This window comes from Heterodontus francisci, chromosome 5 (assembly GCF_036365525.1).
Source record: "Heterodontus francisci isolate sHetFra1 chromosome 5, sHetFra1.hap1, whole genome shotgun sequence".
NCBI lineage: Eukaryota > Metazoa > Chordata > Chondrichthyes > Heterodontiformes > Heterodontidae > Heterodontus > Heterodontus francisci.
The window spans coordinates 96,076,970-96,089,371 of NC_090375.1; positions in this window are offsets into that span (position 1 = coordinate 96,076,970).

Below are 12,402 nucleotides of genomic sequence, written 5' to 3' on the forward strand. Positions count from 1 at the left end.
GCTCACATGGCCAAGCCATCTCAAGCGCCGCTGGCTCAGTAGGGTGTATAAGCTGGGGATGTTGGCCGCCTTGAGGACTTCTGTGTTGGAGATACAGTCCTGCCACCTGATGCCAAGGATTCTCCGGAGGCAGCGAAGATGGAATGAATTGAGACGTTGCTCTTGGCTGACATACATTGTTCAGGCCTCGCTGCCATAGAGCAAGGTACTGAGGACACAAGCTTGATACACTCGGACTTTTGTGTTCCGTGTCAGTGCGCCATTTTCCCACACTCTCTTGGCCAGTCTGGACATAGCAGTGGAAGCCTTTCCCATGCGCTTGTTGATTTCTGCATTGAGAGACAGGTTACTGGTGATAGTTGAGCCTAGGTAGGTGAACTCTTGAACCACTTCCAGAGCGTGGTCGCCGATATTGATGGATGGTGCATTTCTGACGTCCTGTCCCATGATGTTTGTTTTCTTGAGGCTGATGGTTAGGCCAAATTCGTTGCAGGCAGCTGCAAACCTGTCGATGAGACTCTGCACACACTCTTCAGTGTGAGATGTTAATGCAGCATCGTCAGCAAAGAGGAGTTCCCTGATCAGGACTTTCCGTACTTTGGTCTTCGCTCTTAGACAGGCAAGGTTGAACAACCTGCCACCTGATCTTGTGTGGAGGAAAATTCTTTTTTCTGAAGACTTGAACGCATGTGAGAACAGCAGGGAGAAGAAAATCCCAAACAGTGTGAGTGCGAGAACACAGCCCTGTTTCACGCCACTCAGGATAGGAAAGGGGTCGAATGAGGCACCGCTATGCTGAATTGTGTCTTTCGTATTGTCATGGAATGAGGTGATGATACTTAGTAGCTTTGGTGGACATCCGATCTTTTCTAGCAGTCTGAAGAGACCATGTCTGCTGACGAGGTCAAAGGCTTTGGTGAGATCAATGAAAGCAACGTAGAGGGGCATCTGTTGTTCACGGCATTTCTCCTGTAGCTGACGAAGGGAGAACAGCATGTCAATGGTCGATCTCTCTGCTTGAAAGCCACACTGTGCCTCAGGGTAGACACGCTCGGCCAGCTTCTGGTGCCTGTTTAAAGCGACTTGAGCGAAGACTTTCCCCACTATGCTGAGCAGGGAGATTCCACAGTAGTTGTTGCAGTCACCGCGGTCACCTTTGTTTTTATACTATACTACTGTAATATTGAAAGACTGAATGCAACAACAGCTTCTTCCATTATGAAAGCATCCATCACCAATAAAGGGAAGGAGTCATAAGTCAGATATAAGTGTATGCGTGTTAAGAGAGGCACAGCCAGACAGTGTTCAAGCTGATAATCACAGTCTTCCCCAATTGAGCAGAAAAGTGGCAAATGGAATTCAACCTGGAGAAGTGTGACATGATGCATTTGGGGAGGTCAAACAAGGCAAAGGAATACACGATTAACGGGAAAAACTGAAGTGTAGAGGAAATGAGGGACCTTGGAGTGAATGTCCACGGATCCCTGAAGGTAGCAGGACAGGTCGGTAAGGTGTGTCAGGCAAGTCCCCCACCTGCCAAGAATAAGGAAAATTAATTTCATCACATGAACATTGATTTTAAACTGTTGTTCGTGAAGAAAGAACTTGCTTTAAAAAACAATTGGAGACTTTGGCTGGAGAGAGACATTAGCATATCAACAGACAAGCACTTCAAAGGACAAAGGAGCTATTCCCTGCTCCAATTTAATCCACAATGGACATTTGATTATCAGGCATTGAAGCATTCCAGGTTAACTACTAAGATGGCCGAATACACATGACTGGCTGACTGTTGGAGTTTTTTTAATTTGAACTGGTCACAAGGTTAAACCTTAGAAAGCTGTTTGCTCCTGGTCTTTCCTGTCTGCTATCATCTCGTTCTCACCAGCTTCGGAAACCACTGAAGACATATGAATCTCAAGAGAGAAAAGTCTCCTACAGTGACAAAGAAGAATACTGGGCCCCAACGAAAGGCAAGAAACATAGAAACATAGAAAATAGGAGCAGGAGTAGGTCATTTGGTCCTTCGAGCCTGCTCCGCCATTCATTATGATCATGGTTGATCATCCAACTCAGTAACCTGTTCCCGCTTTCTCCCCATATCCTTTGATCCCTTTAGACACAAGAGCTATATCCAACTCCTTTCTTGAAAACATACAATGTTTTGGCCTCAACTGCTTTCTACGATCGCGAATTTCACAGGTTCACCACTCTCTGGGTGAAGAAATTTCTCCTCATCTCAGTCCTGAAAGGTTTACCCCGTATCCTTAGACTATGACCCCTGGTTCTGGACTCTCCCACCATCGGAAACATCCTTCCTGCATCTACCCTGTCAAGTCCTGTTAGAATTTTATAGGTTTCTACGAGATCCCCCCTCACTCTTCTGAACTCCAGCGAATATAATCCTAACTGACTGGTGGCATTTACCCGTTCTCCCTGGTATGGCACTCCAGCCATGCTGGCACCTTTGGCTTCACTCCTCAGACGATATCCGATGCCTTCCCTTCTCCACCCTTCCTGCCAGGTGATGCTGCCTCTCCCAATGGCCTCCCTTTGTAGTCAGCAATGATGTCACCGCCTCCATGTCACCTCCCTCCAACCAGTCAAATCTTTGAAGCCCTGTGATTCCTGAGCACTGTTAATAAATTTTAAAAACAGGAATAAAATCACTGTCAATAGGCCTCTTAACTACCTAATTGCCTGCCCGCCACATCAATCTCTGCTCTCTACCCTCCTTGTTTGCTGCATCCATAAAATCAGGATGGGACATCACAACGTCGGACTTCCAGTCTGATGTCTCCAGTCCCAATTTAATGCACTCCCTCCTAGCTTCCGTCATCGTCCCCGAAGTCTGCATAAAATTCTGCCCTGAGGCACTGGTGCTCAAGACATGTTGAGAGAGTTGATCCTCTGTCGCCACTCTGTTGGAGGTCTTGTCTCCTTGGAACTGGATCTATGTGCCCATCCCCTCTATCCTTTGGATTGGCATAAGGCTGAAGAGAAGGCAACTGGTGCTGAAGCTGGTGTTCATCCTGCTGCTCTTGGTACTGTTGGTGTTGCTGCTTCTCTTGTTCCTCATCAGAGGTCCAAGGTAGAGCTGCATAAGCTGCTCCCATTCTGCAGGGAAAGCTGACAGCAGGGAAGTGCAGCTCAAGGTGAGTGGAGCCCAAGACAGGTGAAGTGACTTGCAAGAAGTTGGAGATCACCTGTCAAGCAGTGAAAGCACTGTCTGAGAAGAGGTGCTGTGAGCACTAGCCTCTCACCTGGGGGTCTGGAGGTCTGTTCAGTTTCACTGATCAAAGTTGTCCCAGCCTGTTAGTTTCACTGGAGAAGCACGCCCCGCCCTGCACTGGCCTGCTTGACCCTGGCGAGTTACTGACAGCTCGGAAAATACGTGCACTGGCTGTTAAAGCCAGAATGCTTGGATGGTTAAAACAGTAGTTAATGATCTATTTGCATATTACAATAACTTACCTGAGAGCTCCAATGGGGTTCCCCACCTGCCAGCTAAACTGTCCAGGACAAACCCAGAAATGGGCGGAATGTCGGGATACCGACCCAACATCACTTTTAGGGGATTTAACAACCCGCATGCAGCCAAACTTGCCTCCCCTTGGCGGTTAAGATTCTGTCCTGATTTTTCTTAATTTGCTACAATTTGTCAGCCAGGAATATCATAACTAAGCATTATCCTGGCCTACCATTACATTCACTCAAGTCAGTTAGATTACTTCAGCTGTAAAGTCCTGTTGAGTGAAAGCTTTTTAAATACAGATTACTCACCTTACCATTTTTACAGCACATATTATATGCAGTCACTATCTGCAAAAAATTGAATGATTTCTATTATTACTACAATTTAATGGATTACAGAAAATTCAACAAAATGAAGATGTGGAACAGTATAGATTTTGGAAAATATTACAATATATAGCAAGCTATGTAAGAAATCATATGACAGGTAAGTCCAACCAGTATTTTAGTTTGAATTCCAAAAAAGTGAATAACATGCAGTTGGAAAAGATTATTTGACAGGCTTGGTCAAATAACTCACTGTCCAGGGGTCATTCACAAATCTCTTGTTGCTTATGACATCATCTAAGCCCCATGTTTCAATTGCAGCCTTAGGGCAGAATTTTGCATTTTGGGTCGGTGCCAGGGATCAGGACATCTGCTTAGCACTGGCAAGGAACTTGCAGTGGGAGGGGGAGGATCCAGTTGTCATGGTTCATGTGGGTACCAACGACATAGATAGGACTAGGAAAGAGTTTCTGCATAGAGAGTATGAGCAGCTAGGGGCTAAATTAAAAAGCAGAACCTCAAAGATAATAATCTCTGGATTATTACCTGAGCCATGAGCAATTTGGCATCGAGGGTTGTGGATGCTCCATCATTGAATACATTTAAGGCTGGGATAGTTGGATTTTTGCTCTCTCAGGGAATCAAGGGACAGGGCAAGCAGGTGGGAATGGGGGGGGTGGTGGAAGCCTAAGATCAGCCATGTTCGTATTGAATGGAGGAGCAGGCTCGATGGGCCATATAGTCTACTCCTGCTCTTATTTCTTGTGTTCTTGTGTTGAGACTGAGCCCACACCATGTCGGGAGCAGGCACCTGACATTGATTTTTGCTGGATTGGCCAATTAGTGGCCAGAAGGTGCACTTGCTGTCCAGTTAAGGAGGGCGGGTGGGCTCTCAAAGCTGGAGGGCCAATAGGAGGCCCTCCAACACTGAAGCAGCTGCAGCCTTCCATTGGAGATAGGAGAGTGAGAGGGACCCTCCATCTTGAGGCATCCTCTCAGCACGATTAAAACATTTGAAATTAAAAATGGTCACAACTGCTGGACCACCATTGTGGAGGGGAAACCCCTCCACAGGGTGGGCCAGGTAGGTATGGCAGCTGCAAGGGGGGCCTCAAAGTAATCCTGGAGTGCTGGCCCCTTGGTCTGCCACCAGGAGGCTGCCTCCGGGCATTTGCCACCACTCGGCCTCTTCAACTGCCTTGATTGACTTAACAAGCTACCCGCCGCCTGCAGGCTGGTAGCCATTCCTCACCTGATCCGGCCTAAAATTGGCCAGGTGTCAGCATTGTGGCATGGTACCGGCACGCCGGCCAGCATCGAGAAATTCCACGCCGGCCTGCATCCGTTCCGGCCCCCATATTGGGGCCAAAATCGTGCCCTTGAACTTCTTCCCGCCCATTCATGATTCTTTATACCACATATATGGTGCGGGAAAGAAGAAAATATTTTTCACACATGCAGGCCAGGATTTTGTGAGGTCCCCTGAGGCAGGTTCAGAGGCGGTGGGGGGCATGGAGTATCGCGACAATTGGTGGGGAGGTGGTGGGTGGAGGGCCCGATGCCTCCCCGTCACCCAGCAATCAATTGAGGCCCTTAGGTGGCCTATTAATGACCAATTAAGGGCCTGTTCCCTCTGCCACTGGCATCTTACCAGCCGGGGGGGGGGGGGGGGGGGGGGGCGGGGTTGGGGTGGGGTGGCCTCCGTCATGTGGGGAGAATGCCTTGTAGAATGAGGTTCCCCTCCCTGCAGGCTTGGGGGGGGGGGTCCCTCTTTCGTGGGCAATTTGTGGCCCTTGAAGGACCCCCACCGGGAGCACCACCCCCCCGTCATCCCCCTCCCCCTGGACTGCACAACCACCCCCTTAACCCTCCTTGTCAGGGCCTTCCGGACTGGCCCCTGTGACCCAGTCTGACCTACCTCCGTTCCGGGGTTCGACTGCTGGGCTTGGGTCTGAGGCCACTGCAGTACCGTCAGCGGCCACTGCTCCCATTGGCACTGCCGATACTGCTGAGTTGCCGGTCCTCTGATTGGCCGGCAGCTCTTGGAGGCGGGATCCACATCCCTTTCCAGTCTCTAAAGGGACAGGGATCCCAGCTCTCAAAACTTTGATTCAAAAAGACCGGCGGATTGCTCGGGGGGGTGGGGGGCACACAAAGGCAAAGGTGGGGTGCCCGCTGCCTTTTTGGCCCAGCGCTGGGAGCTCCCCCTCCAGCACAAAATCCAGCCCTCAAGGTCATCAGCTATAGGGGCTGAGCCTGATTTCCTACCAGTCTCTTGTTTAATATGACTACAATAGAACTGATTGGTTTCATCCTTTAGTGTGTCCAGTCTGGACTGCACCCTTGGTAGCAAAAATACATCTATCCTACACCAAGGACCTTGTTGGAATGTAAAATGGATGTAAATAATGCCTGGGTATCTGTGCTTGGTTTCTTGCCCACATGGAGATGAAAACTGCTTGCAACAAATCTTTGGAAATTTCCACTATTGATTCTGACAAGTGAGCCATTTTGCCTGTCAAATTATGATCATTTCTGAAAACTGTTGCTAATCTTTAGATAAAATTATTTATATTAGTGCTCTATTATATAAAAAAAGAATTGCTCAACTGAAAGGGAGAGGAGTCTACCAATGACCCCCATAGATCATAGAAGCATCAACTTAAATAAATATGGTACCTATAATGTAATAAAATACCCTAAGACTCTTCACAGGGGCATTATAAAACAAAATATGCGACTGAGCCACATAAAGAGATATTAGGTCAGATGACCAAAGGCTAGGTCAAAGAGTTAGGTTTTAAGGTGTGTCTTAAAGGAGGAAAGTGATGTAGGTGGAGAGGTTTAGGGAGGGAATTCCAGAGCTTGGGACCTGGGCAACTGATGGCACGGCCACTACTGGTGGAGCGATTAAAATTGAAGATGATCAAGAGGCCAGAATTATATGAGCGCAGATATCTCAGAGGGTTGTGGGGCTGGAGGAGATTACAGAGATAGGGAGGGGCGAGGCCATGGTGGGATATGAAAACAAGGATGACCAGGTGCCAAAGTAGATCAGTGAGCACAAGGGTGATAGGTGAACAGGACTTGGTGCAAGTTAAGACACAAGCAGCAGTGTTTTGGAGGACCTCAATTTCATGGCTGGTAGAATGTGGAAAACCAGCCAGAAGTACATCTGAACAGTCAAGACAAGAGATTCCAAAGACAGGAGTGAGGGTTTCAGCAGCAGAAGAACAGAAAATTGGTGGGGTGCCACAGGGATCAATGCTGGGGCCTCAACTATTTACAGTCTATATTAATGACTTGGACGAAGGGACCAGAGTGGATTGTAGCCCTGTTTGCTGATGATACAAAGATAGGTAAGAAAGCAAGTTGTGAGGAGGACACAAAGAGACACAAAGGTTAAGTGAGTGAGCAAAAATTTGACAGATGGAGTTTAATGTGGGAAAATGTGAGGTTGTCCCTTTTGGTGGGAAGAATAGAAAAGCCAGAATATTATTCAAATGGAGAGAGACGGCAGAATGCTGTGGTACAGAGGGATCTGTGTGTAGCATGCAGGCACAGCAAGTAATTAGGAAGGCATTTAAGCTGTGATGGACGTTGAAATCTCCAAGGATGAGAAGGCATTCGATGCAGAGGCTGATGGAGGAAAACAGTGAAGATATCTCAGTGAGAAAATTTTTATCATACTTGGAAGGGCAGGAGAGAATGAGGATTTTGAAAGAGAGGTGAGGGAGTGGAACAAGGTGAGGTGCTTAAAGGAGGAGAAACTGCCAGAGGAGTAGGGGGTCAGGTAAAGGTGTGATATGGTGATAAGCCAGGCGAGGAGGCTGCATTAAGGGGAAAGGTCTCATCATCCCTCAGCCAGGTTTCCGTTAAGGCCACGATGTTGATGCAATCAACTACAATAAGTTCATGGTTGACAAGGGCTTTGTTCACAAGTGAACAGAGATTCTGGAGGGGGATATGTAGAGGAGCGGTGAGAGTGGATCCGCTGACAAAATCCATAGGGTCAACAGTGGGAGGGCTGAGTTAGACGGAAAGGGGATTGGCAAGATTAGCCCCCAGCAGGTGCAATGGGTAGGAAGTTCGATCAGAGAGTGGGATGGGCCAAATGGGGTTGCTGCTTGCAATGAGTGCTGAATGCCTCGATGAGCCCTTTGGAGGATGCAAAGAAAGGGACACAGGGAAGCTGTAGACTTATCTAAGAGGGAGTTAAGCCTCGGATGGTGGAAAAGAGCAGGAAGGTCGAGGAATACTAAAGGGTTGGGGCAGTGATTTGGGAAGGCAGAGTACCTGAGAGTGGAGAAGTGAAAGGAGGCATGGGAAGAGAAGAGAGGGGTCTAGGAGGGGTAAAGAGAAAAGTAGAAGAAAAGAGTAAAAGTGGAAATAGAGTGATGGGCTCTGGTCAGTAGCATTGGGCAGCCCATCAGTATTACTTGGGAATGTTTACAACATCTAAAAATCATACCATATTTCCATCTTGACAGCCATTCACCAAGCAAAATGCATACAAGGAAGGGCCAGCTTAGCTCTGTGCTTATATCGTTACATCATAAACTTTTCCTTCCTGTGGCTATTATGCTCAAGCAGAGAAAATGTGCATGAGTTGTAGTTCTACCCTGCTATGAAGGCTATGGGGAATTATACTACTCTGATTAGTTAAGATCCGCTGTATCTACAGTGATAGATTTGGTTCCACCCAGCCACCAATACAAATTCATTGAACGTTCTTCAGCCTCCCGCTTCACTGACTCTACTAGACATTTCAGTTGGCTCCAGATCTGCTTCATTGGACTTTATTATTCATGTTCTCAATGTGCTTAATAAATATTCCATTATGAGCATATCTCTAAATCTAATTTGTTTTTCAGAGTTTTATGATGTTTCAGAAGACAATATTTAAAAAATTCTGAAGGAACTTTGAAAAAAATAATATTGTCAGAATAAAACCTGTTTCTTAGAATTAAAAAAAGGTATTCTGGCATACATCCCGAAGCATCCTAAAGGATAAATGTGCAAGGTGTCACCTGTGCTCAGGATAAATCCTGTATTTTTTCAGGAGACTATGTAAGTCAAATTCTTCCACAGAGATACAGAGTAGGCAAAGGTTCAAGGCATGAATGATAATATTTTCCCTGGATTCCACTCTAGACCAGTTACACATTTTTTTTCTATAACTGTAACTATCTGCTGCTTGGGTTTCAGTGTTATTCTATCCTATTTAGCAGCTCAAACACTCCAAGTAGCTATATCATTTTCATATGCCAGAAATATTCTCAAAGCATATTTAAGAGAGGGAAAAATGGGCAGCTCTTAAAGGTTCAGCTTTCTACAGGCTGTGTTTTTGTGCAAGTTTTCCTTGGTGGCAGTGAACAAAGTGTTCCACTGTGGAGTAGGTTGTATGCCGGCAGACACAGTGTCTGTACAGGGAGTTCCTGTCCCTGGCCCAAACCCACAGACCCTCAGCAACGAAGGACAAGGTCATCCATTGCTTTTTCTGCTTCCCAGTGGAGCCCACTTTTCTCTGCTCTGGTGGAATGTGCAAGTACATAAAGGGGCACTTTCAGATCACAAGCAAAGAACTTCGATCTAAGACTCCATGAGACAAATAAAAGTATTCTTTTTCTTCTTTCAGCAAAACATTTACAAAACTAATTTCTGAATTTTTTTGCTGCACTGTCAAATATAATTTTCTTTCACATTGAGAATTTGGGGTGACTGGTTTATTTATGTTTGAATCATTCCTTGTTTGCTCCTTTTCCTCAGGGTGTCATTAGTGCTGAAAAACTTCGCATAATGACTGCTGCAGTGGGGTTATTTGGTGTTTAGTATAATTCCAAAGAGCTACTGAAAATAGCAAGCAGCATTCCTCCCTATACTCCTATGCTCTAATAACATTTCTAAATGTCCTAATCAGTATGTAAAACTCTTTAACGACATTACTGTGGTACAATTGCACAGTAGATTGCTATCACGTAAAATCTTAGTACTGGAGCCTGCAGAGAAGTGAACAATGTTTAAGAAGCTCACACCTTTGTGCTTAATTACTGGAGTGAATACATAAAACTACATCTCATTGCAAGTTCTTATTTTTACAACCTTATTTATCTTGCCAAGGCTCCTGTTTACCATCTACAGATTCCCTGTCTCATGAGTCAGCCCCATTACTGCACTACTGCAGACTTCAAAGATTACAAGAACATAACTGGCAGTAATCTATCCAAATTTTCACTTGCAATTATTGATAAAAGGTCACTGAACTGATTTATAAACATAAAGAAAAAATGCAAATGCTGGAAACTTGAAACAGAAGTATCAGATTCTAGAAATGCACAGCTGGTCTGTCAGCATCTGTGAAAAGACAGATTATGAAATATCAGGTAAGTCTGATGAAGGGCACATACCTGAATCATTTCTTTTCTCTTTACAAACGCTTACCGGCCTGCAATGTGTTGCCAGGAATTTCTGTTTTTATTTTAGATTTATGAATAGACATTTGTTAGAATAAATGCACTGTTTCAATCACAGCAAACTGAAAGGATTTCTCTCATATTGTGGGCATATTGTAGCTATCATTTCACACCACCTCCTTTAGAACTGTTCAAATGGGCAGCACTGAAATGTACTCAGCATCAAGTTATACTGCCTACCTGTACCACTCCCTGCTTGTAGAGAAGCAGAACTTTGTCCATTTGTGCATTGCAGACAAAATATCTAAGGAGTTGATGGGTGTACGAGTTACTTTCCAGCTTAGAAAGTCAAAGGTAGACAGCTATTGTTTTCAAGCAGTAAAACTAAAAAGTTGGCTTTTGTGCATACGTGCAGGAACCGTTTAAGTTGTTTCACAGAAAAATAGTGTATTTTCAATTTGTATGAGTTTGAAATCTGAAGTGCTATAGAGTTTCTTCTAGAGGAAGAAACTCTTAACTGATAAGATGAAAGCCCTGATCAAATCAGATAACCTCAAATTAGCCAGTTATTAGGCACCAGTAAAATTAATTTTATTAGCTTTTTTTCATGCAGCAATAGTCACTGGGGGAGGGGAGCTGTATGATGAGCTCAGTTGTAAAGAGGAATTAGATTAAGCAGCAACTATCAGGAGAGCACTCAGCGAATAACAATTAAACATTAACAGCTGATTAAACTATAATATAGATTAGGCTTTTAATTCTTTGTAATTTTGCTTTCAAACAGCTAAATAATTCCTTGATATATCTTCCTGCATGAAAATACTGACTGCACTGCGAAGTAATTCATTGTATGGAAAACACTTTGGGAAACTTTTGAGAGCTATGATAAGGCTCTATATAAATGCACATTCTTTCTTTCTTGTGAAATGCACAGCAATGTTATCCTGAAATAAAAACAAGAAATGCTGGAACCACTCAGCAGGTCTGGCAGCATCTGCGAAAAGAGAAGCAGAGTTAACGTTTCGGGTCAGTGACCCTTTTTCAGAACTGACAAATATTAGAAAAGTCACAGGTTATAAGCAAGTGAGGTGGGGGTGGGGCAAGAGATAACAGAGGAGAAGGTGTAGATTGGACAAGGCCACATAGTGGAGGGAACGATTCCTTCGGAATGCTGACAGGGGAAGGGAGGGGAAGATGCGACTCGTAGTGGCATCACGCTGGAGGTGCCGGAAATGGCGGAGGATGATCCTTTGGATATGGAGGCCGATGGGGTGGAAAGTGAGGACAAGGGGAACCCTGTCACGGTTCTGGGAGGGAGGGGAAGGGGTGAGGGTAGAGGTGCGGGAACATCAACGCAAGCTCGAGGAACAGCATCTCATCTACCGATTAGGCACGCTACAGCCTACCGGACTGAACATTGAGTTCAATAATTTCAGAGCATGACAGCCCCCCATTTTACTTTCATTTTTAGTTATTTTTTCTTTTTTTCTTTTTTTACATTTTTTACAATCTTTTTTTGCATTTATTTAATTTCATCTTAGTTTGTTCAGTTTGCTTACCCATTGTTTTTTTTCAGGTTTGCACTTGCTGCTGTTCAATATTCAGTCCGTTAACACCTAATCTGTACTAATGCTTTGTCTTTCAACACACCATTACATATTGTTTGCCTTTGCTCCATGACCTTTTGGTCAGCTATGTGGCCTTGTCCAATCTATACCTTCTCCTTTGTTATCTCTTGCCCCACCCCCACCTCACTTGCTTATAACCTGTGACTTTTCTAATATTTGTCAGTTCCGAAGAAGGGTCACTGACCCGAAACGTTAACTCTGCTTCTCTTTTCACAGATGCTGCCAGACCTGCTGAGTGGTTCCAGCATTTCTTGTTTTTATTTCAGATTTCCAGCATCCGCAGTATTTTGCTTTTATTTTAATGTTATCCTGCAGTTGTTTATGTCATGGTCATGCAGAACTGTAACACTCGCCCACCCCCTTCACCCATTACATCAAATGAGTTAAAGAACGGCAAAAGGCAGTTATATAATAGAAAATATAACATATAGCTAATGATTATTGACAGTATTTCAGGGTCCAAATTGCATAAATTGCCACTTGGATTAGTCACTCCCAATCACTGATTATTCTACTGATAATGACACAAATTTAATGAGCTACACACACAAGCACATTTT